The sequence below is a fragment of the Mobula birostris genome, chromosome 13, assembly GCF_030028105.1.
Source record: "Mobula birostris isolate sMobBir1 chromosome 13, sMobBir1.hap1, whole genome shotgun sequence".
Lineage (NCBI taxonomy): Eukaryota > Metazoa > Chordata > Chondrichthyes > Myliobatiformes > Myliobatidae > Mobula > Mobula birostris.
The window spans coordinates 50,480,253-50,505,941 of NC_092382.1; the positions used below are offsets into that span (position 1 = coordinate 50,480,253).

The 25,689-nt window shown below is 46.8% G+C and overlaps 1 protein-coding gene across 1 annotated transcript in view; it reads left to right on the plus strand.

Annotated features, from left to right (window-relative positions):
* The window catches only part of LOC140207931 (uncharacterized), a 139,298-nt gene that overhangs the window by 19,625 nt on the left and 93,984 nt on the right, over positions 1-25,689 (plus strand). The gene's annotated exons all lie outside the window — the stretch shown is intronic.

A 25,689-nucleotide genomic window follows, 5' to 3' on the forward strand; every position in this document is an offset into this window, starting at 1 on the left:
AACAAAAGCGGGGTCATATAATATAGCAAGAAAATTGTGGGAAGTTAGAGGATTGGGAAGGTTTTACATACCCAACAAGAGACAACTTAAAAAAACACACAGGAGAGACAAGATGAAAAATTAAGGTATGTGTACCAATAATATCAAGTATCCAAAGTTTTTCAGATATATAAAGAGTAAAAGAGAGGCAAGAGCTGATATTGAACCTCTGGAAGATGATGCTGGCGAGTTAGTAATAAAGCAAAGAAACAGCGACTGAATGTAATAAGTATTTTCCGTCAATCTTCACTGTGTAAGACACTAGCAGTATAAGACCATAAGACATAGGAGCAGAATTAGGCCATTCAGCCCCATCAAGTCTGCTCTGCCGTTCTATCACGGCTGATCCCGGTTCTCACTCAACCCCATGCACCTGCCTCCTCGGCATATCCTGTAATGCCCTGACTGATCAGCAAACTATTAGCTTCTGCCTTAAATGTACCCACAGACTTGGCCCCATCGTCGTATGTGTCAGAGAATTCCACAGATTCACTGCTCTCTGACTAAATAAAATCCTCCTTAACTACTCTAAAAGTTTGCTCCTCCGTTTTGAGGATTTAACACCACCCCCACCCGCATTTACTAAACATAGCTCAGTGCAGGAGTACAGGCCCAAGGCTGGCAAACGCTCCGCGTATCTTAACCCCTTCATTCCTGGAATAATCTTCGTACAGGCCCAAGGCTGGCAAACGCTCCGCGTATCTTAACCCCTTCATTCCTGGAATAATCTTCGTACAGGCCCAAGGCTGGCAAACGCTCCGCGTATCTTAACCCCTTCATTCCTGGAATAATCTTCGTACAGGCCCAAGGCTGGCAAACGCTCCGCATATCTTAACCCTTTCATTCCTGGAATAATCTTCGTACAGGCCCAAGGCTGGCAAACGCTCCGCATATCTTAACCCCTTCATTCCTGGAATAATCTTCGTACAGGCCCAAGGCTGGCAAACGCTCCGCGTATCTTAACCCCTTCATTCCTGGAATAATCTTCGTACAGGCCCAAGGCTGGCAAACGCTCCGCGTATCTTAACCCCTTCATTCCTGGAATAATCTTCGTACAGGCCCAAGGCTGGCAAACGCTCCGCGTATCTTAACCCCTTCATTCCTGGAATAATCTTCGTACAGGCCCAAGGCTGGCAAACGCTCCGCATATCTTAACCCTTTCATTCCTGGAATAATCTTCGTACAGGCCCAAGGCTGGCAAACGCTCCGCATATCTTAACCCCTTCATTCCTGGAATAATCTTCGTACAGGCCCAAGGCTGGCAAACGCTCCGCGTATCTTAACCCCTTCATTCCTGGAATAATCTTCGTACAGGCCCAAGGCTGGCAAACGCTCCACGTATCTTAACCCCTTCATTCCTGGAATAATCTTCGTACAGGCCCAAGGCTGGCAAACGCTCCGCGTATCTTAACCCCTTCATTCCTGGAATAATCTTCGTACAGGCCCAAGGCTGGCAAACGCTCCGCGTATCTTAACCCCTTCATTCCTGGAATAATCTTCGTACAGGCCCAAGGCTGGCAAACGCTCCGCGTATCTTAACCCCTTCATTCCTGGAATAATCTTCGTACAGGCCCAAGGCTGGCAAATGCTCCGCATATCTTAACCCCTTCATTCCTGGAATAATCTTCTTGAACATCCTCGGGACTCTCTCCAATGACAACACACCTTTTCTGAGATACGGGTCCCAAATACTCTAAGTTCGGCCTAAGTAGCATCTTATAAAGTGCCAGCATTATCTTCTTGCTCATATATTCTGCTTCAGTTTAAATGCCAGCATTGCATTTGCCGCCGTTACCACAGGCTCAACCTGCATTGAACCTTCTGGAACTCCTGCCCAAGGACTCATATTTCCTTCTGTACTTCTGTTGTTTGAACCTTCTCCCCAATCAGATAATAGTTCACTATTGTTCCCTTTGCCAAAATGCATTATCGTACATTTCCCAATATTGTAATCCATCTGCCAATTTTTTGCCCATTCTTCAAAAGTGTCTGTGTCCTGCTGCAATCGCATTCCTTCCTCAGCACTACCGACGCCTCCACCTATCTCTGTATCATTCGCAAATCTTGCCACAAATCCATCAGTTCCATTATCCACATCACCGACAAACAATGTGAAAAGTAGCAGACCGAATACTGACCCCTGAAGACCACTAGTCACTGCCAGCCAACCGGAAAAGGCTCCTTTTATTCCCACTCGCTGCCTCTTGGCTGTCAGCCATTCCTCTATCCATGCCAGTATTTCTTCTGATTATTATCCTGTTAAGTAGTCACACGAGACTGCTTATCAGATGCCTTCTGAAAATCCAAATAACTGATATCCACTGTCTCTCATTTGTCCATCCTGCTTATGACTTCCTCGAAGAACTCTAACAGATTTGTCGGGCAGGATTTCCCTGTACAGACGCTATGCTGGCTTTGGCTTATTTTATCATTAGTCTCCTAGTACCCCGAAACCTCATCTGTTATAATAGACTCCAACGTTTTCCCAGGCACTGATGTTCGGCTAACTGGACAATAATTTGCTCTCTTCTGCCTTCCTCCCTTCTCAAAGAGTGGATTGACATTTGCAATCTTCCTGTCCTCTGGGACCATGCCAGAGTCAAGTGATTCTTGACAGGTCATGACCAATGCATCTGTTATCTCTTCAGCAACCTCTCTCAGGACTCTGGGATGTAGTCCATCTGATCCAGGCGACTTATCCACTTTAAGAACCTGAGTTTGCCCAGCTCATTTTCCTTTGTAATAGCAATGGCACTCACTCCTGCTTCTGACACTCATGCATCTCAGGCACACTGCCAGTGTCTTCCACAGAGAAGACGGATGCAAAGTACCTATCAAGTTCATCTACCATCTCTTCCCCATTTCTACCTCATGAGCATCATTTTCCAGTGGTCCAATATCAACTCTCGCCTCCCTTTCGCATTTTTATAATGGTTTATATTATTGTCTAGTTTGCCCTCATATTTCACCTTTCCCCTTCATATAGCTTTTTTTTTTGCCTGTTGTTGGATTTTAAAAGCTACCCAATTATCTAACTTCCTACTTACTTTTGCTACCTTATATGCACTTTCCTTGGTTTTTGTACAGTCCTTAACTTACGACCATAAGATATAGGAGCAGAATTAGGCCATTTGGCCCATCAAAGCTGCTTTGCCATTTGATCATGACTGATCCCTTCCCATCTCAGCCTCAATCTCCTGCCTTCTCCCCATAACCCCTCATGCCCTGACTAATCAAGGATCTATCAAGCTCTGCCTTAGATATACCCGATGACTTGGCCTCCACTCCCATCTGCGGCGATGAATTCCACAGATTCACCAACCTCTGGCAAAAGAAATTCCTCCTCAGCTCCGTTCTAAATGGGTGCCCCTCGTTTCCATGGGTGCCACCTGGCCTGCTGAGTTCCTCCAGCACTCCGTGCATGCAGCTGAATTTGAGAGCTGGAATATTCATTATCATTGCCTAACATGGCACTCTTCAGTCTTTCAGTCTTTATCTTCCTTCATCAGCCACGGTAGCCTAGCCCTGCTCTACCTGCTGAACCATGTCTACACTCACCTGGACAAGCCAGCGAGCACTGTGAGGGTCATGTTTTTTGACTTCTCCAGTGCGTTCAACACCATCCGCCCTGCTCTGCTGGGGGAGAAGCTGATAGTGATACAGATGGATGCTTCCCTGGGGTCAGGGATTCTTGATTAGCTGACTGGCAGACCACAGTACGTGTGCTTGCAACACTGTGTGTCCGACAGAGTGATCAGCAGCACTGGGGCTCCACAGGGGACTATCTCGTCTCCCTTTCACTTCACCATTTACACCTCGGACTTCAACTACTGCACAGAGTCTTGTCATCTTCAGAAGTTTTCGGATGACTCTGCCATAGTTGGATGCATCAGCAAGGGAGATGAGGCTGAGTACAGGGCTACGGTAGGAAACTTTGTCACATGGTGTGAGCAGAATTATCTGCAGCTTAATGTGAAAAAGACTAAGGAGCTGGTGGTAGACCTGAGGAGATCTAAGGTACCGATGACCCCTGTGTCCATCCAGGGGGTCAGTGTGGAAATGGTGGGGGATTAAAAATACCTGGGGACATGACCCTCACAGTGCTCGTTGGCTTGTCCAGGTGGGTGTAGACATGGTTCAGCAGGTAGACGATGGCATCCTCAACTCCTAGTCGAGGCTAGTAGTGAACTGGAGAGGATCTAAGTGTGGCCTGACCATAGGCCGGAGCAGCTCCAGAACATGTCTCTCCAGGGTCTTCATGATGTGGGAGGTCAATGCCACCGGTCTGTAATCATTGAGGCCGCTGGGGCATGGCGTCTTCGGCACAGGGACGAGACAGGACATCTTCCACAGTACAGGAACCCTCCGGAGCCTCAGGCTCATGTTGAATACATGGCGAAGTACTCCACATAGCTGAGAGGCACAGGCTTTTAGCACCCTGGTACTGACACCATCCGGTCCTGCAGCCTTGCTTGGGTTGAGACGTTTCAGCTGTCTTCTCACCTGTTCAATCGTGAAGCCCGCTGTGGTGGTTTTTTGTGGGGGTGGGGTATGGTCATGACAGCAGGGTGGGGGACTGTGAGGAGGGGTAGGATGGAAGAGTGGAATATGTGTTGGTTGGGGGCCGACAACAGATGGCTCATGTGGGGGATGGGCAGGGGTCACAATGTCAAATCCGTTAAAGAATAGGATAAGTTCGTTGGCCCTGTCCACACTGCCTTCAGCTCCTCTGTTGCTGGTTTGCCGAAACCTAGTAAAAGGCATTCAAAAGGACATATGGTGCATTGGCCTTTATCAATCGCGGAATTGAATTTAGGAGCCAAGAGGTAATGTTGCAGCTATATAGGACCCCGGTCAGACCCCACTTGGAGTACTGTGCTCAGTCCTGGTTGCCTGACAACAGGAAGGATGTGGAAACCATAGAAAGGGTGCAGAGGAGATTTACAAGGATGTTGCCTGGATTGGGGAGCATGCCTTATGAGAATAGGTTGAGGGAACTTGGCCTTTTCTCCTTGGAGTGACGGAGGAGAGGTTACAGTGGGACTTTGATAGGATGCAAAACTTGGCTGAGAAGTGACAGATGGAGGATGAGAGGTGACCTGATAGGGGTGTACAAGATGATGAGAGGCATTGATTTTGTAGATAGTCAGAGGCTTTTCCGAAGGCTGAAATGGCTACCACAAGAATACACAGGTTTAAGGTCCTGGGGAGTACAGAGGAGATGTCATGGGTAAATTTTTTACTCAGAGGGCAGTGAGTGCATGGAATAGGCTGCCGGCAATGGTGGTGGAGGCGGATACGATAGGGTCTTTTAAGAGACTTTTGGATAGGTACATGGAGCTTAGAAAAACAGAGGGCTATGGGTAACTCTAGTAATTTCTAAGGTAGGGACATGTTCGACAGAACTTTGTGGGCAGAAGGGCTTGTATTGTGTTTTATGTTTCTATGAACATATATTTTGTGTCAGTAACAGATTTGGAAATGTTGGATATGGTCTCTCAGCCAAATTGTTGACACAGTTTGGGAACAACTGGGCTCCGAGCACCGGTCCCTACAACACTGACTGGGACATCCTGCAGGCCTGGGGAGGGCCTGGTTATTCCTTGTATTTGAACACACAGAGAGCAGGAAGGCCACTCGGCCCTTCCACACCGTCCTGTCATTCAATAAGACCCCGAGCACCCAAACACATCTCCCATCCCCACTTTTCCCGGACCATTGGCCCCGCTTGCAGGGCAACAGTCTGCCGGTGTTTGCCCCCAATGTGGTGAATCGCCACCACCGTGGGCTCAGACATTTCCACAGATGAGCCCCTCCTGTCCCCACCGGGACAAACATCCTGTCCGCCCCCTCTCTCACCGTCTTCATCCTCTCCCTCCCCGGGGAACCGGCATCAAACCGACGGGCCGAGCGGTCTCCTCCTACCTCTCAGCGATACATCAGACTCCGGCCGCAGGAGACGCTTCACAAACGCCCCAACTTCCCTCGGAGGGAAATGGAAATAAATCAGAAAGCGGACATTTACTTTGGGATTTGTCCCGCTTGCAGGAGACGGGGTAACGCCCTCTCGGCTGGTCCGCCTCCACTATTGGGTGTAATCAGTGATTGACATCCCATCGCACCAATGGGAATAGCGCAGCTTTGCAATCAATTCAATAATTCCTCTGTTGACTGTTCGGGGGTGGGGGGCGGCTCGTGCTCAGTAGCTTAGCCGTTAAACCGAAAAAGCTCGAGCACAGCAGCGCGTGTGTGACGTAAGGCACTGTGCTCGTGACAGCAGATGCCGATACGGGGAGTCCATGGGTGACGTCAGGCGCGTGGGGGAGGGGCTGCTGTGTGACGTCACGTGAGGGGGAGCGCTTCGGTTTTAAAACACCTTTTGTTGGGTCCGATCTGGAACAACAAAATTAAATTCGGGTTTCATCGGGAGCGGATCCGGTGTTGTGAGATGCGTCCGGCTGTGCCGTGTTGGTGGTGGAGTGGGCAGCGGGGTGTTTGTCTCCGGGCTCTCCTCAGCCCCGGTTTTCACTTTGCGACCGAGCCCGGGCCGTGGATCAATTCCTTGTGGTTCTGCAGGGGGTTTGGGGCGAAGGGACAGTCTGTCTGTCTGTCTGTCTGTCTGTGTGGGTCGGGGTTATGAGTGGGTCCCGGGACACATTAACTTGTAAACACCGGACCATCTGGTGAATTGGATCAGACAGCTTCGCTCGCCTGTCCTTTCAGGAAACAACAATTCTCTCTTCATATTAATGACTGTCTAAACTTGCTGTGAACAAGATTCTGTGTTACAAGATTGTGAGTTACAGAGTCTAGGACAGCTGTCACCGTCATGGGCTGCGAGTGCAGACAGGGATTGGGGTCACTGAGCTGTGCATCAGAGAAGGACACGGGTTTGTACAGCCTCCTGTGGGGTAGAAATGTCCACACGGTGAATTCGGATCTGCTGGCACATCGGGAGTCTGAAAGGGAAAGGGAATAGGGAAGGGACTGAGCAGAGAGTTTTAACAGGGGTGGAGGGGTACAGGAGCTGTCTGATAGATCGTTTTAATTGTTTTTTATAATCTGACAGATGGTGACTGAGAAAGAAGCTTGTTGACGGAGGATACCCGGAGGCGAGCACCAAGTGCCTCTGGTGAAGAGTAAACCTGCAACCTCGAGGACAGTGAGGAAATGGTCGGTGGAGGCTTATGAGCCGCTCCAGGGTCGTTTTGAGGTGACAGACTGGCAGGCACTCTGTGAGCCACATGGAGAGGATATTGATGGGTTCACAGAGTGCATCACTGATTTCATCAACTTCTGTGTGGACTGCAATGTTCCGACAAGAACTGTCCTTTGTTATTCAAATAACAACCATGTGTAACAAAGGACATTAAGGACATCCTGAACGCTAAAAAGAGGGCGTTTAGAGATGGAAATAGGGAGGAGCTGAGGGCAATACAGAGGGACCTGAAAGCCAGGATCAGGGAGGCTAAAGACATATACAGGAGGAAGCTTGAGTGGAAACTCCAGCAGAACAACATGAGAGAGGTCTGGAGGGGGATGAGGACCATCACTGGGTTTCGGCAAACTAGCAGCAGAGTAGCTGAAGACAGTGTGGACAGGGCCATTGAACTTAACCTGTTCTTTAACAGATTTGACATTGTGACCACTGCCCATCCCCCACATGAGTCGTCTGTTGTCGGCCCCCAACCAACACATGTTCCACTCTCCCCTCCTACCCCTCCTCACTGTCCCCCACCCTGCTCTCATGACCATACCCTGCCCCAACACGAAACCACCACGGTGGGCTTCACGGCTGAACAGGTGAGAAGACAGCTGAAACATCTCAACCCAAGCAAGGCTGCAGGACCGGATGGTGTCAGCTCCAGGGTGCTCAAAACCTATGCCCCTCAGCTATGTGGAGTACTTTGCCATGTATTCAACCTGAGCCTGAGGCTCCGGAGGGTTCTTGTACTGAGGAAGACGTCCTGCCTCGTTCCTGTGCCAAAGACACCGCGCCCCAGCGGCCTCAATGACTACAGACCGGTGGCATTGACCTCCCACATCATGAAGACCCTGGAGAGACATGTTCTGGAGCTGCTCCAGCCTATGGTCAGGCCACACTTAGACCCCCTCCAGTTCGCCTACCAGCCCCGACTAGGAGTTGAGAATGCCATCGTCTACCTGCTGAATTGTGTTTACGCCCACCTGGACAAGCCAGCGAGCACACTGAGGGTCATGTTTTTTGACTTCTCCAGTGCGTTCAGCACCATCCGCCCTGCTCTGCTGGGGGAGAAGCTGACAGCGATGCAGGTGGATGCTTCCCTGGGATCATGGATTCTTGATTACCTGACTGGCAGAACACAGTACGTGTGCTTGCAACACCGTGCGTCCAACAGTGATCAGCAGCACTGGGGCTCCACGGGGGACTGTCTTGTCTCCCTTTCTCTTCACCATTTACACCTTGGACTTCAACTACTGCACAGAGTCTTGTCATCTTCAGAAGTTTTCGGATGACTCTGCCATAGTTGGATGCATCAGCAAGGGAGTTGAGGCTGAGTACAGGGCTACGGTAGGAACCTTTGTCACATGGTGTGAGCAGAATTATCTGCAGCTTAATGTGAAAAAGACTAAGGAGCTGGTGGTAGACTTGAGGAGAGCTAAGGTACCAGTGACCCCTGTTTCCATCCAGGGGGTCAGTGCGGACATGGTGGAGGATTACAGATACCTGGGGATACGAATTGACAATAAACTGGACTGGTCAAAGAACACTGAGGCTGTCTACAAGAAGGGTCAGAGCCGTCTCTATTTCCTGAGGAGACTGAGGTCCTTTAACATCCGCTGGACGATGCTGAGGATGTTCTACGAGTCTGTGGTGGCCAGTGCTATCATGTTTGCTGTTGTGTGCTGGGGCAGCAGGCTGAGGGTAGCAGACACCAACAGAATCAACAAACTCATTTGTAAGGCCAGTGATGTTGTAGGGATGGAACTGGACTCTCTCACAGTGGTGTCTGAAAAGAGGATGCTGTCTAAGTTGCATGCCATCTTGGTCAATGTCTCCCATCCACTACATAATGTACTGGTTGGGCACAGGAGTACATTCAGCCAGAGAATCATTCCTCCGAGATGCAGCACAGAGCATCATAGGAAGTCATTCCTGCCTGTGGCCATCAAACTTTACAACTCCTCCCTTGGAGGATCAGACACCCTGAGCCGATAGGCTGGTCCTGGACTTATTTCGTAATTTAATGGCATAATTTACATATTACTGTTTAACTATTTATGATTCTATTACTATTTATTATTTATGGTGCAACTGTAACAAAAACCAATTTCCCCCAGGATCAATAAAGTATGACTATGAATCAGGAATTGAATTGAATTGACTTTATTTCTTACATCCATGAGGAGTAAAAATCTTTACGTTACGTCTCCATGTAAATGTGCAACGTCCAATCATAGTAATTTATAATAGTTTATAATAAATAAAACAGACAATGTAATATAGAGTACACTCAAATCAGCGTGAGTTCATCAGTCTGACGGCCTGGTGGAAGATGCTGTCCCGGAGCCTGTTGGTCCTGGCTTTTATGTTGCGGTACCGCTTCCCGGATGGTATCAGGAGAGTGACAGTGATGTGATTTCCTGTGTCACTGGTACAGACAGTCATCTCAAGTGAGGAGTTTGTGTGGAGATGCAGCTTCCCTGGAGGTGGAGGAAAGAGGACACACCAACAGGTGGAACCAGCTGTGGGAAGACATGGTTTGTCAGGTCTGACGATGAGCTGAATGTACCATAACCTTCAGACTGAATCAGAAAACCATTCTGAGGGTATTTGAAATGTCAGAATCAGGGGAGATGTGATCACATGTGCAGAGGGCAGGGGTTGTGTCTCCATCAGAGCCTTGGTGAGATGGTTCAAGTTACAATGTGCAGGGATGAAATCACAGTGTTTGGGGCCGGATTTAATCACTGATTCTGACACAGTGAGAGGGTTAGTTTTGCTGTAAGGAAGCAATGTTAATGGAAGATGACACAGGAACTTCATCAATTGCCAGTTGTTTAGCAGAAGTGACCAATTTGTATGTTACCTCGACAGAAACAGATATTCACAGTGGTGACAAAGGGGTTCAGTCTGGTTTAGTTCAGGTTGGAGAGGGGTGAGGGGTTGTGAAATCAATGCCTTGCGGTGCCACCATCGTTAATTTGTCATGTCCGGAGTGGTGGATCACACAGCACGGAAACAGGTCTTTGGCCGGCCATACCTGTTCTGACCATCCACTCACTGTCTACACTGGTTCCATTTATCAGCACTCGGTTCATAGCCGACTGTATCTCGACAGTTTCAATGCTCATCCACTTCGTAATGTTGTGAAGGGACCTGTCTCCACCACCACCTCGGGCAGTGTGTTCCAGATTTCAGCTACCCTCTGAGTGAAAAATCACTTCCTCAGATCCCTCTAAACCTCTTCGTCCTCTGTTTAAATCTGTGCCCTCTGATCAGTGACACCTCTGTCCCAGGATCGTGGCCGACATGGGCATCAGTGAGGCCTTTGACAAGGTTCAGCATGGTAAGTTGCTGTGGAAAGTTAGATCACATGGGATCCAGGGAGAGCTGGCTAACTGGATGCACAGTTGTCTTGATGGTAGGAAGCAGAGCGTGATGGTGGGAGGCTGTTTATTGGACTCAAGGCCCAGCCCAGTGGGGTTCCCCAGGGTTACAACCATTGCTCTCGTTATTTATTGACATTTAATTATTTAGTGGTCTCAACCACGAGCTGCTCTAAAAAACCATCTTGTAGGCATTCTAGGAATTCCTCCTCTTGAGACCAACACCATTCTAACTTTCCTAATCACCTGCATGAGAATCCCCCATGACTATTGTAACATTGTCCTTTTGGCACGCATTTCCTCATTTCCTATCTCCTATTGTAATTTGAGGCCCAAGTACTTACTACTGTTTGGGGGTCTCTATACGATTCCCATCAGGGATTTTTTTTTACATGTGCTGTTCCTTCATTCTACCTACAGATTCTACACCTTCCAACTCTATGCCACTTCTTTATAATGATTTTATTTAATATTTTACTAATAGATCCACACAACCCCACGACCAGCTTGTTCTTTCAAGAAACATACAAGTATCTGGGAAACAAGAGGACCTGCAGATGCTAGAAATCTAGAGAACTACACACAAAGTGCCGGAGGAGTTCAGCATGTCAGGCAGCATCTATGGATGGGAATCAACATTTCGGGCCAAGACCCTTCATCGGGACTCTTGATATCCATGTATCTGGAAGATCCACAAGCAAAGAAAATAGAAAGTAGTGCGAAATAGGGAAAACCTTTGACAAAATTTAGTTGAAGGCTTTAAAAAACCTGCCAAACAGTTCAATAGTTAACAAATACAACAAAGACAATAAACACTTCTATCAATACCAACATTGATTTTTTTTAATATAAAAAATATCTTGGTCTCATTTCAATCAGTAAAATTTAAAGATAAATAAGAACTGAAATGATATTTACGCTCAAACCTACTTAGATTAACACTACCTTGGACAGGAGCTAGAGAAGTAACACACATGAAAAAAATATCACACAAAGGTCAGATACAATTTCTAAGTATATATTTTCATCAAAAATGAACACGATTCAGCACTCCATGTGTGTTTCTGCAATTGTGATAAGAAATACAGACCAGAAAACTTCAATGAGAGGACAACTCAGAAAAATGAATCATCACTATGGAAGAAAACATTAACCAGTGGAATGAGTACGACCCTCCATGGGAGACATCCCAATGATCTGAGCAGACCAGATGGTGACAAGGAAGCTTCGAGAACCTGACTGAGAGTTGGAGACCTCTTCCCAGAAACAGAGGGGTTCCTTGCAGAAATACAGGACAAGCTGGTTAACAAAAGGAAAAAAAATTGAGAATACATGAAATACACACAAACACGGTGGGAGGAGAAGATGGCGGCACGCCGGCGTGTGCACAGCCCTCCGGTGAAAAATGATATTGTATCTGTTAAATAGGGGCCATGGACAACTCTGATTTGATGGAGAGGAACGTGAAAGCACAGAGGAACATCTGGAGAAATTTATGAAATGCCCATTTGCTGCTGTCATTACTGTGTGGTCAGGAATCTTTCGGAGGGTAGGCCTCAAAATCCCCGGCGTTGCCTGCTTTTGCCGACCGAGAAGGAGGTCGAATCGTTCGGACAGAGATGGCGCTCAGTACTCAGTGTCAGAGAGCTGATCAGAGCTCGAAGTTTTCGGTTGACTCAGAGTCAGATTGTGGTCGGCATAGCAGGGAGAGTTTTTCTTCCTTCTCTCATCTGCGTGAGATGTGGGACATTTGAGAAACTTTGAACTTTACTGTGCTCACGGATTTCTTCATCAAGTTATGGTATTGTTACACTGTTTGTAACTATATGTTATAATTATGTGGTTTTGTCAGTTTTTTCAGTCTTGGTTTGTCCTGTGTTTTTTGATATCACACTGGAGGAAATAATGTATCATTTCTTAAGGCATGCATTACTAAATGACAATAAAAGAGGACTACATGTCTTCATAATCATATAAAAACAAGGCAGTAAGTTCAGAAAATGCCAAGAGAAACCAGACACAATCCAACACATTCCAGGATCCTGCAGCAGTTTAACTCAATCTGATTACTTGCAAAGGTACAATCAAATGGCAAATAATATTCACAAAAATCTTGCTTTAAAATACAAACTCATGAAGGCCCTCCATCACTTCATAAAGGCATCAGATTTCAAGCCTGACCCAGTTCAGTCAAAATATTACAAATTATATGATAATCAATACATTATTTCAGATAGGACAATCCATAATAACCATCCAGATATAATATGACAGGATAAACAAGCAGGAACAACTCCCTCAATAGATAAAACCATTCCCCACACACACGTTCCTCAACCAGTGGAGCACCTCACCACAGGCATTGTTTGTATCATCAGTCAAACAACTGAAAGATTTTCTCTCTCAATCAGCTTCCAAATGTTGTTACTCTGTCATTCGTTACCACGCCCCACTGCTGATTCCCTTCTCCTCATCACACGTTCTTAACCCGACCGTCGTCAAGATCCCCAAACTCTGCCCTGTGCAGACCTGCCTCTGGTTTCTGACCCTGTTTCATTGAACATCCAACGGATGGTTTCCCATTCTGCTTTCAGTCTTTAGAGGACAGTGGTGTTTTCTAACAACCCTTTAGAAGCAGGAAAAATGACCCACAATGTGGAAATGAGTCGTCATTACGGAGGTTAACGACCAATGTCATTCTTCCTCAGCCCAGAGATTTCAGGGCGAAGAACATCTCAGACAGAACTGCAGTCAGCTCGGCTTCTTCAGTCTGCAGAAAATTCAAGGGAAACCTCTTCACCCACAGAGTGGTGACTGTTCGGAACCCATAAGCACAGGGAGAGCGAAAGATGAACAACAGGGCAGGATTTAAATTGACCGTCATGGAACTGAATCACTGGCAGGGTCCAGCTGGCCTGAGTTGATTCTCTACTGTACACTAGGTGTGTTATAAATTCACCAAGTACCAGAGACAGAGTTTAAAATAAACTGATTTATTTGTCTCAGATCCAGAATATTAAACTCCAGTTCCACTAAAGGTGAATATGCAGCAGAAGAAACTCCTCCCATGCCCAGTGACCAGGGTGCAGAACTGGGTGTGGTGAGCATCAGCAATAATTGCAGAGTTCAGCACCGACAGTCACTCTCGAAATTGCATTCAGCGACTGTGATGGACAAATATCCAGCATGCAGCTTATTGAAACTTTCTCCCCAGTGTGAACCCGGCAGTGTGTCACAAGTGTAACATACTGTAAGGTTCCACTGCTAATGTAATGGCCTCTGTGCAGTGTTTCACTGCTGAGGTAAAGGTTTCTCTGTAGCAGCAATGTTTAGGTTATGACTGGAGATAACAGGGTTTTGGAGTGCGGGGCTATCCAATGAGAGAAATGTTCTTTCTTGTGAGTCTGGAAGAGGGATTTTCGTGGTCTTTTGTTGTGGAGAGATGAGAAGATGCAAATGGAGAGAGTGGGCCCTTTTTTTTTGTTTACTTCACTAACCATATAGAACCATAAAACACTACCACACAGAATCAGGCCTTTTGGCCCTTCTTGGCTCTGCCGAACCATTTTTCTGCCTAGTCCCACTGACCTGCACCTGGACCAATTTACCACATTATCATCCAGATCATTGATATAGATGACAAATAACAATGGACCCAGCACTGATCCCTGTGGCACACCACAAGTCACAGGCCTCCACTCAGAGAAGCAATCCTCTCCTACCACTCTCTGGCTTCTTCCATTGAGCCAATGTCTAATCCAATTTACCACCTCTCCATGTATACCGAGCAACTGAATTTTCCTAACTAACCTCCCATGTGGGATCTTGTCAAAGGCCTTACTGGAGTCCATGTACACAATATCCACTGCCTTCCCTTCATCCACTTTCCTGGTAACCTCCTCGAAAAACTCTAACAGATTGGTTAAACATGACCTACCACGCACAAAGCCATGTTGACTCTCCCTAATAAGTCCCTGTCTATCCAAATACTTGTAGATCCTATCTTTTAGTACTCCTTCCAATAACTTACCTACTACCGTCGTCAAACTTACCGGCCTATAATTTTCCAGATTACTTTTAGATCCTTTTTTAAACAACGGAACAACATGAGCCATCCTCCAATCCTCCGGCACCTCACCCGTAGATGCCGACATTTTAAATACATCTGCCAGGGCCCCTGCAATTTCAACACCAGTCTCCTTCAAGATCAGAGGGAACACCCTGTCAGGTTCTGGGGATTTATCCACTCTAATTTGCCTCAAGATAGCAAGCACCTCCTCCTTTTCAATCTGTACAGTTTCCATGATCTCACTACTTGTTTCCCTTAATTCGATAGACTTCATGCCAGTTTTCTTAGTAAATACAGACGCAAAAAACCCATTTAAGATCTCCCCCATTTCTTTTGGCTTCACACATAGCCGACTACTCTGATCTTCAAGAGGACCAATTTTATCCCTTTCAATCCTTTCACTCTTAATATACCTGTAAAAGCTCTTTGGATTATCCTTCAGCTTGACTGCCAAGGCAACCTCATGTCTTCTTTTAGCCCTCCTGATTTCTTTCTTAGTTTTTTTTGCACTTTTTATACTCCTCTAGCACCTTATTTGCTCCCTGTTTCCTATATGTGTCATACAACTCTCTCTTCTTCTTTATCAGAGCTCCAATATCCCTTGAGAACCAAGGTTCCTTATTCCTATTCACTTTGCCTTTAATCCTGACAGGAACATATAAACTCTGCACTCTCAAAAATTTCTCCTTTGAAGGCTTCCCACTTACCAATCACATCCTTGCCAGAGAACAAACTGTCCCAATCCATGCTTTTTGGATCCTTTCTCATTTCTTCAAATTTCGCCTTTTTCCAGTTTAGAACCTCAAACCGAGTACCAGATCTATCTTTATCAATGATCAAGTTGAAACTACTGGCGTTATGATCACTGGAACCAAAGTGCTCCCCTACACACTTCCGTCGCCAGTCCTAACTCATTTCCGAATGGGAGATCTAATATTGCATCCTCTCTAGTTGGTACCTCCATATATTGATTTAGAAAACTTTCCAGAACACATATTACAAGCTCTAACCTGTCTAGACCTTTAACAGTATGGGAGACCCAATCAGTATGTGGAAAATTAAAATCCCCTACTATCACTAACTTTTGCTTCCTGCAGTTGTCTATCTCTCTGCAGATATGCTCCTCCAATTCTCGTTGACTACTGGGTGGTCTGTAATACAATCCCACTAATGTGGCCATACCTTTCCTGTTTTTCAGTTCCACCCATATGGACTCAGGAGACAAGCCCTCTAATCTGTCCTGTCTGAGCACTGCTGTAACATTTTCCTGACTAGCAATGCTACCACCTGCACCCCCCACCACCTTTCATTCCTCTGCCTCTATCATGTCTGAAACATCAGAACCCTGGAACATTAAGCTGCCAGTCCTATCCCTCCTGCAGCCAAGTTTCACTAATTGCTATAATGTCGTCATTCCATGTGTCAATCCATGCCCTCAGCTCGTCTGCCTTCCACACAATACTCCTTGCATTGAAATAGACACACCTCAGAAGATTGTTTCCACCATTCACAACCATTCTATTTGTGGCTTTGCATGAGCTTTTAACATCATTTATTTTCACCCCCGCTCCACTATCTGCTCTGGCACTCTGGTTCCCATCCCCCTGCAAACCTAGCTTAAACCCTCCCCAATAGCACTAACAAACCTCCCCGCAAGGATACCGGTCCCCTTGTAGTTCAGGTGTAACCCGTCTCTCTTGTACAGGTCCCACCTGCCCCAGAAGAGATCCCAATGATCCTGAAATCTGAAACCCTGCCCCCTACACCAGTTCCTCAGCCTCAGTCAAAGTAAGAATTATAAAGCTCAATCGTTTAATCAGATATTGTCTACTGTTTATTATTTCCGGGTACTGATTTGTAACAGGGGACACATCACGCAGCATCCACCCAAACGAGATTTCTTAAGTTTGGCCGGGCAGGGGGGCTATCACCCCCTATATTAATCTGCTAGCTGAAGCGAGAGTTACATAAGGTTAGATGACTGAGTGAATCGCTTCCCACATTCACAGCAGGGGAACGGCCTCTCCCCAGTGTGAACTCAGTGATGCACATTTGGTTGATTTGGTTGAGAGAATCTCTTCCCAATGTCTGAACAGGTGAATGGCCTCTCCCCAGTGTGAAGTCGCTGGTGTCTCAGTAGGTGGGATGACCGACTGAATCCCTTCCCACAGTCTGAGCAGGTGAACGGCCTCTCCCCAGTGTGAACTTGCTGATGTCCCTTCAGATGAGATGAGTATGTGAATCCCTTCCCACAGTCTGAGCAGGTGAACGGCCTCTCCCCAGTGTGAACTTGCTGATGTCCCTTCAGATGAGATGAGTAAGTGAATCCCTTCCCACAGTCCAAGCAGGTGAACGGCAGCTCCCCAGTGTGAACTCGCTGGTGTGCCTTTAGGTTGGATGACCAAGTGAATCCCTTCCCACAGTCTGAGCAAGTGAATGGCCTCTCCCCAGTGTGAACTCTCTGATGTACCTTCAGTTTAGATGACTGAGTGAATCCCTTCCCACAGTCTGAGCATTTGAACGGCCTCTCCCCAGTATGAACTGACGTGTGTACCAGTAGGTCGGATGACCGAGTGAATCCCTTCCCACAGTCTGAGCAGGTGAACGGCTTCTCACCGGTGTGAAATCGCTGATGTCCCTTCAGTTCAGATGACGAAGTGAATCCCTTCCCACAGTCCGAGCAGGTGAACGGCCGCTCCCCAGTGTGAAATCGCTGATGTATCTTCAGTTGAGATGACGAACTGAATCCCTTCCCACAGTCTGAGCAAGTGAATGGCCTCTCTCCAGTGTGAACTCTCTGATGTAGCTTCAGTTTAGATGAGCAAGTAAATCCCTTCCCACAGTCCGGGCAGGTGAACGGCCGCTCCCCGGTGTGAACTGACTGGTGTCTCAGTAGGGCGGATGACCGAGTGAATCCCTTCCCACAGTCTGAGCAGGTGAACAGCTGCTCTCCAGTGTGAACTCGCTGGTGAGCCATTAGGTCAGATGACCTAGTGAATCCTTCCCCACAAATTCAGCAGATTACCAACATCTGCCCAGTGTGAACTGACTGGTGTGTCCACAGGTGGGAAGACCGACTGAATCCCTTCTCACACACAGAACAAGTGAAGGGCCTCGTCCCAGTGTGAACTTGCTAATGTACCTTCAGTTGAGATGACCGACTGAATCCATTCCCACAGTCTGAGCAGATGAATGGCCTCTCCCCTGTGTAAAATGACAGGCGTGCCAGTCAGTCAGATGATCGAGTGAATCCCTCCCCACAGTCTGAGCAGGAAGGATGATAGAGTGAATTCCTTGCTCCTCTTCTTAAGTATCTGGACAGAGACAGCAAAACTGGCGTGTTGTGCTCAAGATTGCTGCAGACAAATTCCTTGTCGTGTTTAACCTGTAAAAATATTTACAAAATCCATCAATGGGTGTACGACAACGTTTCAGAAGAGATGAATTGAGTTGTCAAGGTGTGATCTGGCATCACACTGTTACTGTGAAGTTCAACCCAAGCTGGAGAGAGAAATCATCTTCTCACTGGTCACAGTGCTGGTATCTGGAATGACCATCAAACTCTCTGATGCTCTTCCTGTCTCAATAAGAATGGGGAATTTCTGCCATCTCCAATCTGTGACCTGCTCAGTCTGACTCTCTCCATTGGTATTATTCCCTCTTCCCACTGAGCTGCATGGGTGCCTGGCCCCACAGTAACTGAAACACTCTCACACAAATAGCTGGCAGTGCATTCCACGCACCCACCACTCGCTGTGTAAAAAACTTACCCCTGACATCCCCTCAGTATCTATTTCCAAATACCTTAAAACTCTGCCCCCTTGTGTTAGCCATTTCAGCCCTGGCAGAAAATCTCTGGCTATCCACACAATCAATGCCCCTCATCATCCTATACCCCTAAAAAAGGCTCTAAACATAAACAAGGAAATTATATATTGAAGATTTGTTCGAAGTATACAAAATTATAAGGGTATAGATAGGGTAAATGCAAGCAGCTCTTTCCACTGAGGTTGGGTGGGATGACAACCGGAGGCCATGGGTGAAAATTTAACGGGAACATTTTGAAAATCTCTTTACTGAAATGGTCGTGAGCGTGTGGAATGAAATGCCAGCACAAGTGGTGAATATGAGCTCGGTTTCACCATTTCGAAGAGGTTTGGATGGAAGCCTGGATGGTAGGGGTACGGAGGGCAATGGTCCCAGTGCAGGTGGTTGCATTGGACAGCTTAAATGTTTTTTTGGCATTGAATAGATGGGCCAAATAGCCTGTTTCAGAACTGAACTTCTCCATGTTTCCATGACGGAGAAGCTGGCCAAACTTGTTTGGAAAGGAAAAGGTAGGAGTGACAACTGAGCAGCAATGGCTGGAGTTTCTGGGAGCAATTCAGGAGCTAAGTGATCGATACATCCCAAAGAAATGGAAGCATTGGAAAGGCAGGAGGACACAACCGTGGCTGAAATGAGAAGCCAAAGCCAACATAAAAGCCAAAGAGAGGGCAAACAAAAGAGCAAACACTAACAGGGAATGGAGTTGCACAGTGTGAACTTGCTGATGTACCTTCAGTTGAGATTACTGACTGAATCCATTCCCACTGTCTGAGCAGGTGAATGGGTTCCTCCCTGTGTAAAATGACGAGCGTGCCAGTCAGTCAGATGATCGAGTGAATCCCTTGCTCCACTTCTTAAATATCTGGACAGAGACAGCAAAACTAGCGTGTTGTGTTCAAGATTCCCGTAGACAAATTCCCTGTCATTTTTAACCTGTAAAAAGATTTACAAAATCCATCAATGGGTGCAGGACAACATTTCAGATGAGATCACTTGAGCTGTCAAGGTGTGATCTGGCATCACGCTGTTACAGTGAAGTTCAACCCAAGTTAGAGCAAGAAATCATCTTCTAACTGGGCACAGTGATGGTATCTGGAATGACCATCAAATTCTCTGATGTTCTTCCTGTCTCTATGAGAATGGGTTCAGAGGAGATGTGAGGAGTAAGTTTTGTTACGCAGAGAGTGCTGAGTGTGTGGAATGGGCCGCTGGCAACGGTGGCAGAGGTGGATTCAATAGGGCCTTTTAAGAGACCCCTGGACAGGTATATGGAGCTCAGAAAATTAGAGGTAATTTCTCAGGTATGGACATATTCGGCACAGCTTTGTGGGCCAGAGAGCCCGTGTTGTGGGGTAGTTTTTTTTTCTATGTTTCTACCATCCCCAATCTGTGACCTGGCTCAGTTTGACTCTCTCCATTGGTATTATTCCCTGTTCCCACTGAGCTGCATGGGTGCTTGGCCCCACAGTAACTGAAACACTCTCACACGAATCGCCTTTGTTAACGTGCAGCTGGGATTTTCTTTTATGTATTATTAACTTTTCTTTTATGTATTATTAACTGCCACAGTTTTAACACCATATAAACAATTCCTGCTGAGATGAATGGTTGGTCCGCACAGCTAGTAAAAGGACTTAAAGTGAGTTTTTGTATTATTTCAGCTTCTTGTCACAGTCATAGAATAATACAATACAGAAACAGGCCCTTTGGCCCATCTAGTTTGTGCCGAGCTACTTAAACTTTCTACTGCCATACCCCTACCATCCAGGTACCTGTACAAACCTCTGAAATGTTCAACTTGAGCTTGCAGGCACCGGGTGTGCTGGCTGCTCATTCCACACCTGCATGACCGTCTGTGTGAAGACGTTTCCCCTCATGTTCCCCTACCCTTTCACCCTTGACCCATGGCCTCTGGTTGTAGCCCACTCAATCCCAGTGGAGAAAGCCAGCTTGCATTTACCCTATCTATGCACCTCTGTCACAATCAAATCTCCTCTCAATCTTCCACATTCCAAGCAATAAAGTCCTGATCTGTTCAATCTTTCCCAATAACCCAAGTCCTCCAGACCTGGCAACATCCTTGTGAATTTTTTCTGAACTCTTTCAACCTCTTTTACATCTTTCCTGTAGGTAGGTGACCACAACTGCAAACAAGACTCCAAATTAGGCCTCACCAATGTCTTCTACAAGTCAACATAACATCCATAGGACCGAAAGAAGCTGCAGAAGATCGTGAACACGGCGCAGCGCATCACACAAACCAATCTTCCGTCCTTGGACTCACTTTACACCGCACACTGTCGGAGCAGTGCTGCCAGGATAATCAAGGACACGACCCACCCAGCCAACACACTTTTCGTCCCTCTTCCCTCCGGGGGAAGGTTCAGGAGCTTGAAGACTCGTACGGCCAGATTTGGGAACAGTTTCTTTCCAACTGTGTTTAACCAACACCCCCGACTCCCCACACTCGCACAAGCCAAACTTACCACTAGAATATTAGACCTCTGCTAGTTTAAATTCCTGAACTAACAAATCCCTTGTCACCGCTTTGACTTTCCTCTGCCAGGTAATTTCCCGACCCCGAGCAGTTTCTAAAGTGGCCCACCTGTTGTTGTGCAGGATAACATCAAGAGTACTCTGCGATGGCTATTTAACCTCATTCCCCTTCCTGACTCTCACCCAGTTTCCTGTGTCCTGCACCTTGAGTGTAACTCACCTCTCTTCATGTTATATCTATCAACCCCTCCAACTCCTGGATGATCCGGAATTCATCCATCTCAAGTTCCAACTCCTTAAAGTGCAGGGTTACAAGCTGCAGCTGGATGCACATCTTGTAGGTCAGTGGTCCCCAGCCACCGGGCCATGGACCGGTACCGGGCCGCGAGGCAACGATATGATTTGGCGATATGAGTCAGCTGCACCCTTCCTCATTCTCTATCATGCCCACTGCTCTGCTGAACTTGAACGCATGAGAGGTCAAACCGCACACGTCATCCATGTCAGCACGGGAAGAAGATCGACTCCTCGAGCTTGCAAATGACGGTGGGCTGAAAAGTACGTTTGACATAACATCTCTGCTGGCATTCCGGATCAAAGTCAAGGCTGAATATCTTGGGATAGCCACGAAAGCACGAAAAACGTTGATTCCATTTCCAACATATCTCTGCAAAGCGGGGTTTTCTGCAATGAATGCAATGAAAACTAAATTGTGGAATAGACTGGACATAAGGAACTCCCTTCGAATATCGCTGTCTCCCGTCACCCTCGATGGGACCGTCTTGTTGCAGGGAAACAAGCCCAGGGCTCCCACTGATTCAGTGATATTGGTGTGTTGCAATGATTTTATATGTTCACACGAGGAAAATATGTGCTGTGTGTTTAATATCCAAACGTTACTTAAAATGTTATGATGACTTACAAGTGACTTATAATTGACTTATCACTATATAACAGTAATATAAAGTAAAAGCTGGAATGATACGATAAATACACAGCCTATGTAAAGTAGAAATAATGTATGTACAGCGTAGTTTCACTGAACAGAATCGCCAAAAACGATTTGTAGAAAAAAAATCGGTACGTACACGCATGCACACACAAGTGCCCGTGCAAGGCTTCATGGTCATTGTAGTCTTTCTCAGAGTAAACACAACTTATTTGACTGCTATCCTTGTCCCTTGGTAACTCCACCCCACCCCACCCCCAGTCGGCCGGTCCACAAGAGTATTGTCAATAATAAACCAGTCTGCGGTGCAAAAAAGGTTGGGAACCCCTGTTGCAGGTGAGGGCATCAGGGACACTGGAGGTCTCCCCACCTTCCCACCAATGTCCCTTCTAATTGGTAATGACCAGTGTGCACAAAAATCTTGTACTGTGCATTTTTTCCACCCAGTGACAAAATGTGCACAGTGAATTTTATATAGAGAGGTATTCATTCTTACAGCTAGCAAATCACTGGCACTAAGAACTTTGATCTCCTTTGGGTTCGATTGGGTTCATCTGCACTCTCACACAACCTATCTCGTAGGCCTGTTAACGGGTAATGAAGGATTTTCTCACAAGAGCCTTTGCACACTGTCCAAGTGCACCCAGTGCTCCTGAACCCCAATCCTCCCAGTGCTCAGATACGGTGGCTGCTCGGGTAAAAGAGATCCACACAGGGAATACTGAGGATTATTCCGAGACAGGGAGGGAAGAATCCAATAAAACCCCAGAGTTAATGGCTCCACAAAGACAATTGCCCACCCAAATGCTGCCCAATCCACGAGCAGGAGGAGGGACTGCCCTCAGTGATTCCTCTGTATGCACCCTGGAAGCCTTAAGAAATGATAATGATCATGAATCAGGCCCCAGATAGAAAAGAAAAACCAGTGCAGTTTGTTCAGTATGTCCACAGTACTACACAAATGTATAAAGTGACACCGCAAGATTTATTCTGTCTCTGCTGCACGATTCTCTGAGCTGAGGAGGGGGAAATGAAAGGCAGAATTGAGATACCAAACCTATCAGGAGTTACCAGTGGGAAACCATAATGAGAATGAACAGACAGACCGGATTACTCAAGCCTTGGAAACGGCTCTCTGGCAACCTGTAAACATCACTAAAGTACTTGAATGCAAACCTAAGCCTGGGGAATTGGGACCAGACTATTGGGAGCGATTTGTGGCCTGCTACGGCACTTTCACAGGAGACCAGGCCTTTAATGATGGGAATCCGTCTGCCCAGTTTGATGTCTTACTGCTCCAATGCTTACCAACTAAGTTAGCCAACATGATTAAAACAAATAATATGGATTGGCCTGACAGTGAACAAAATCCAATGCGACGAGCTTTGACATACTATTGCGAGCCGACTTTCGAATCCTGATCAACCCCGAAGGGCACTAATATTAAAGGTGAATAAGTTCAGCAGGGTGAAGGATGCGAGCAAGCTATATCTGGGGATCAGAAATGGGAACAAAAACCTACCAAGGGACAGGTGGGGACAACAATCCATATAGAAATTGACAAGCAAGGATGCTTCCTACCATGAGTACCACTCCTCGGGAAAAGCCCAATGTAATATTGCAAGTTGCTGGAATTCCAATTCTGTTTATGATTGATATGGGGGCAACCACAACCACTCTCAACCAGGTATCGGAAAATAGTATTGGAAAAGGGATTCCAGCTATCAGATTCTACAATCACTCTGTCTGGGTTTGAAGGCACAGAACGTCCGTATTCACGTACCCAGCCACTGAAGGTGGAATTCCAGGGGGACCCAGTGTGTGGTTTCATTTACAGTCACCACCAGTCTGAGGTGTAATCTAGCAGGGAGAGACTTGCTCTAACCATTGTAAGTCAAGATTCTCTGCACAGACAAGGATAGCACTCTGGGACCTCTCCGAGGGAAGAAACTGGAGTTCCTTGCCTACACCCTGACAAAACAAGCCCCCAGCACCAAGGGAGACTGGCAAGACTCTGCCGCGGGCCAACTCCGATACTGGAAGGAGTCTGAGGTGAAGACGGGACATCTGGTAAGGCATTCTTTTAATACTGACCGAACCCAAGATGTTATACCCCATCTCTGGGCAATTTCAGGCCATGAAGTCGGCCACACCAACTGCTCCCTATCCGGATCACCGTGAGAGAAGGACAGACTCTCCCACCCATTTTGCAACACCCCTCAATCCCGAGGCAATATTTTATGAGGATGGAAGCTCTTTGTGAATCCAGCACGATATTCTGGCTATGCGATAGTGACGGACAGTGAAATAGTTGAGCAAGCCTCTTTTGAGGCAGCTGTCTCCACCCAGAAGGCTGAGCTGCTTGCTCCGACTCGTGCCTGTATCCTTGCAACAGACAAAAGTGCGAACGTTTACACAGATTCCCATTATGCATTTGGAGTTGTACATAAATAATCTTCCGGAAATTGTACATGACTACGGGCCAACTAACCAAAATTCTCCAAGCATTACATTCGCAGGTATGGCAGGCTTACAAGGAAGAGAACTACCCCACAGAGAGGAGTGACTATCCCACCACAGAACTTGGGAATTTTGTCCTGATCAAGAACTGGAATTGAGGGAAACTCGGACCTCGGTGGAGAGGACCACATCAGGAGTTACTGACCACTCCCACGCTGTGAAACTGAAGGGGCAATCTCGGTGGATACATCAAACAGACTACAAATGTGTTACTGAAGGAACTGAGTAGAAGGACTCTCTTGGACTAAAGGAAAATGTATTGGTTGATAGTGGTGTTCGTGTTTACATCTTTGAGAGGGCTCACTCCAGCATCCGGGGGTCCCCATGTTAACACCTTTCTGTCACACCTATGCCAAGCAGGTAGAAGTAGGGGCCTGCTGGGTTTGTGGTGAAATTCCCCAGCATGGTAAAACTATGGTTCCAATGTCAGTAATCACGCTCAACCAGACTGAGGAACTCCCAGCCTGGGCTTTCTCAAATATCACCCGGGGAAGTGAGGTGTGGAACTGTGGTTCAGTCAGAGATGACTGTGGCTGTCAGTGTTTTGAGGGATGGTATCTCGGGCCCCCACCAAACGGAACTTCCTATACTGGGAAACATGCATCCTGGCCATACTTGCAGGTGCCCAACAGCGGAGAGGAATAACTGAGACTGAGCGATTTTGGATGATCGCTTTTCTCTCCTATGGAGTAGCCAGGAATTCACGAGAGAGAATCAATTTGGCTACAGCACTTGAGGAGCTGGCCACAATACTGCAGGGGCCCTGACAGAAACACAGGCCCAAGTAACAGAAATATCCACTGAAATGACTGCAATCCGGCAAACAGTCCTACAGAATCGTAAGGCTTTAGGTTTTATCCTGGCTGAGAAAGGGGGAACCTGTGCTATTACTGACACAGAATGCTGCACTTATATCCCTGATGAGTCTACTAACATTACATCCCTCTCCCAGCACACTGCCAAGGAGATTGACAGCATCAAGGAAGTAGGGCAGGATTTACACGGGTTCACCGAAGGGTCAAAATGGTGGTCTTCAAAGGTCTGTTCGGTAATATGTGGGGCGAGATATTGCATTATGGCCGAATAGTTGTACATATCATTGTTATCATTACTGATGTCTGCTGCTTTTACCCACTGATAAGTCAATGCTGTATTCGGTTACTTTCTCTGTAAAAAAAATACTGCTTTGTTGATGATG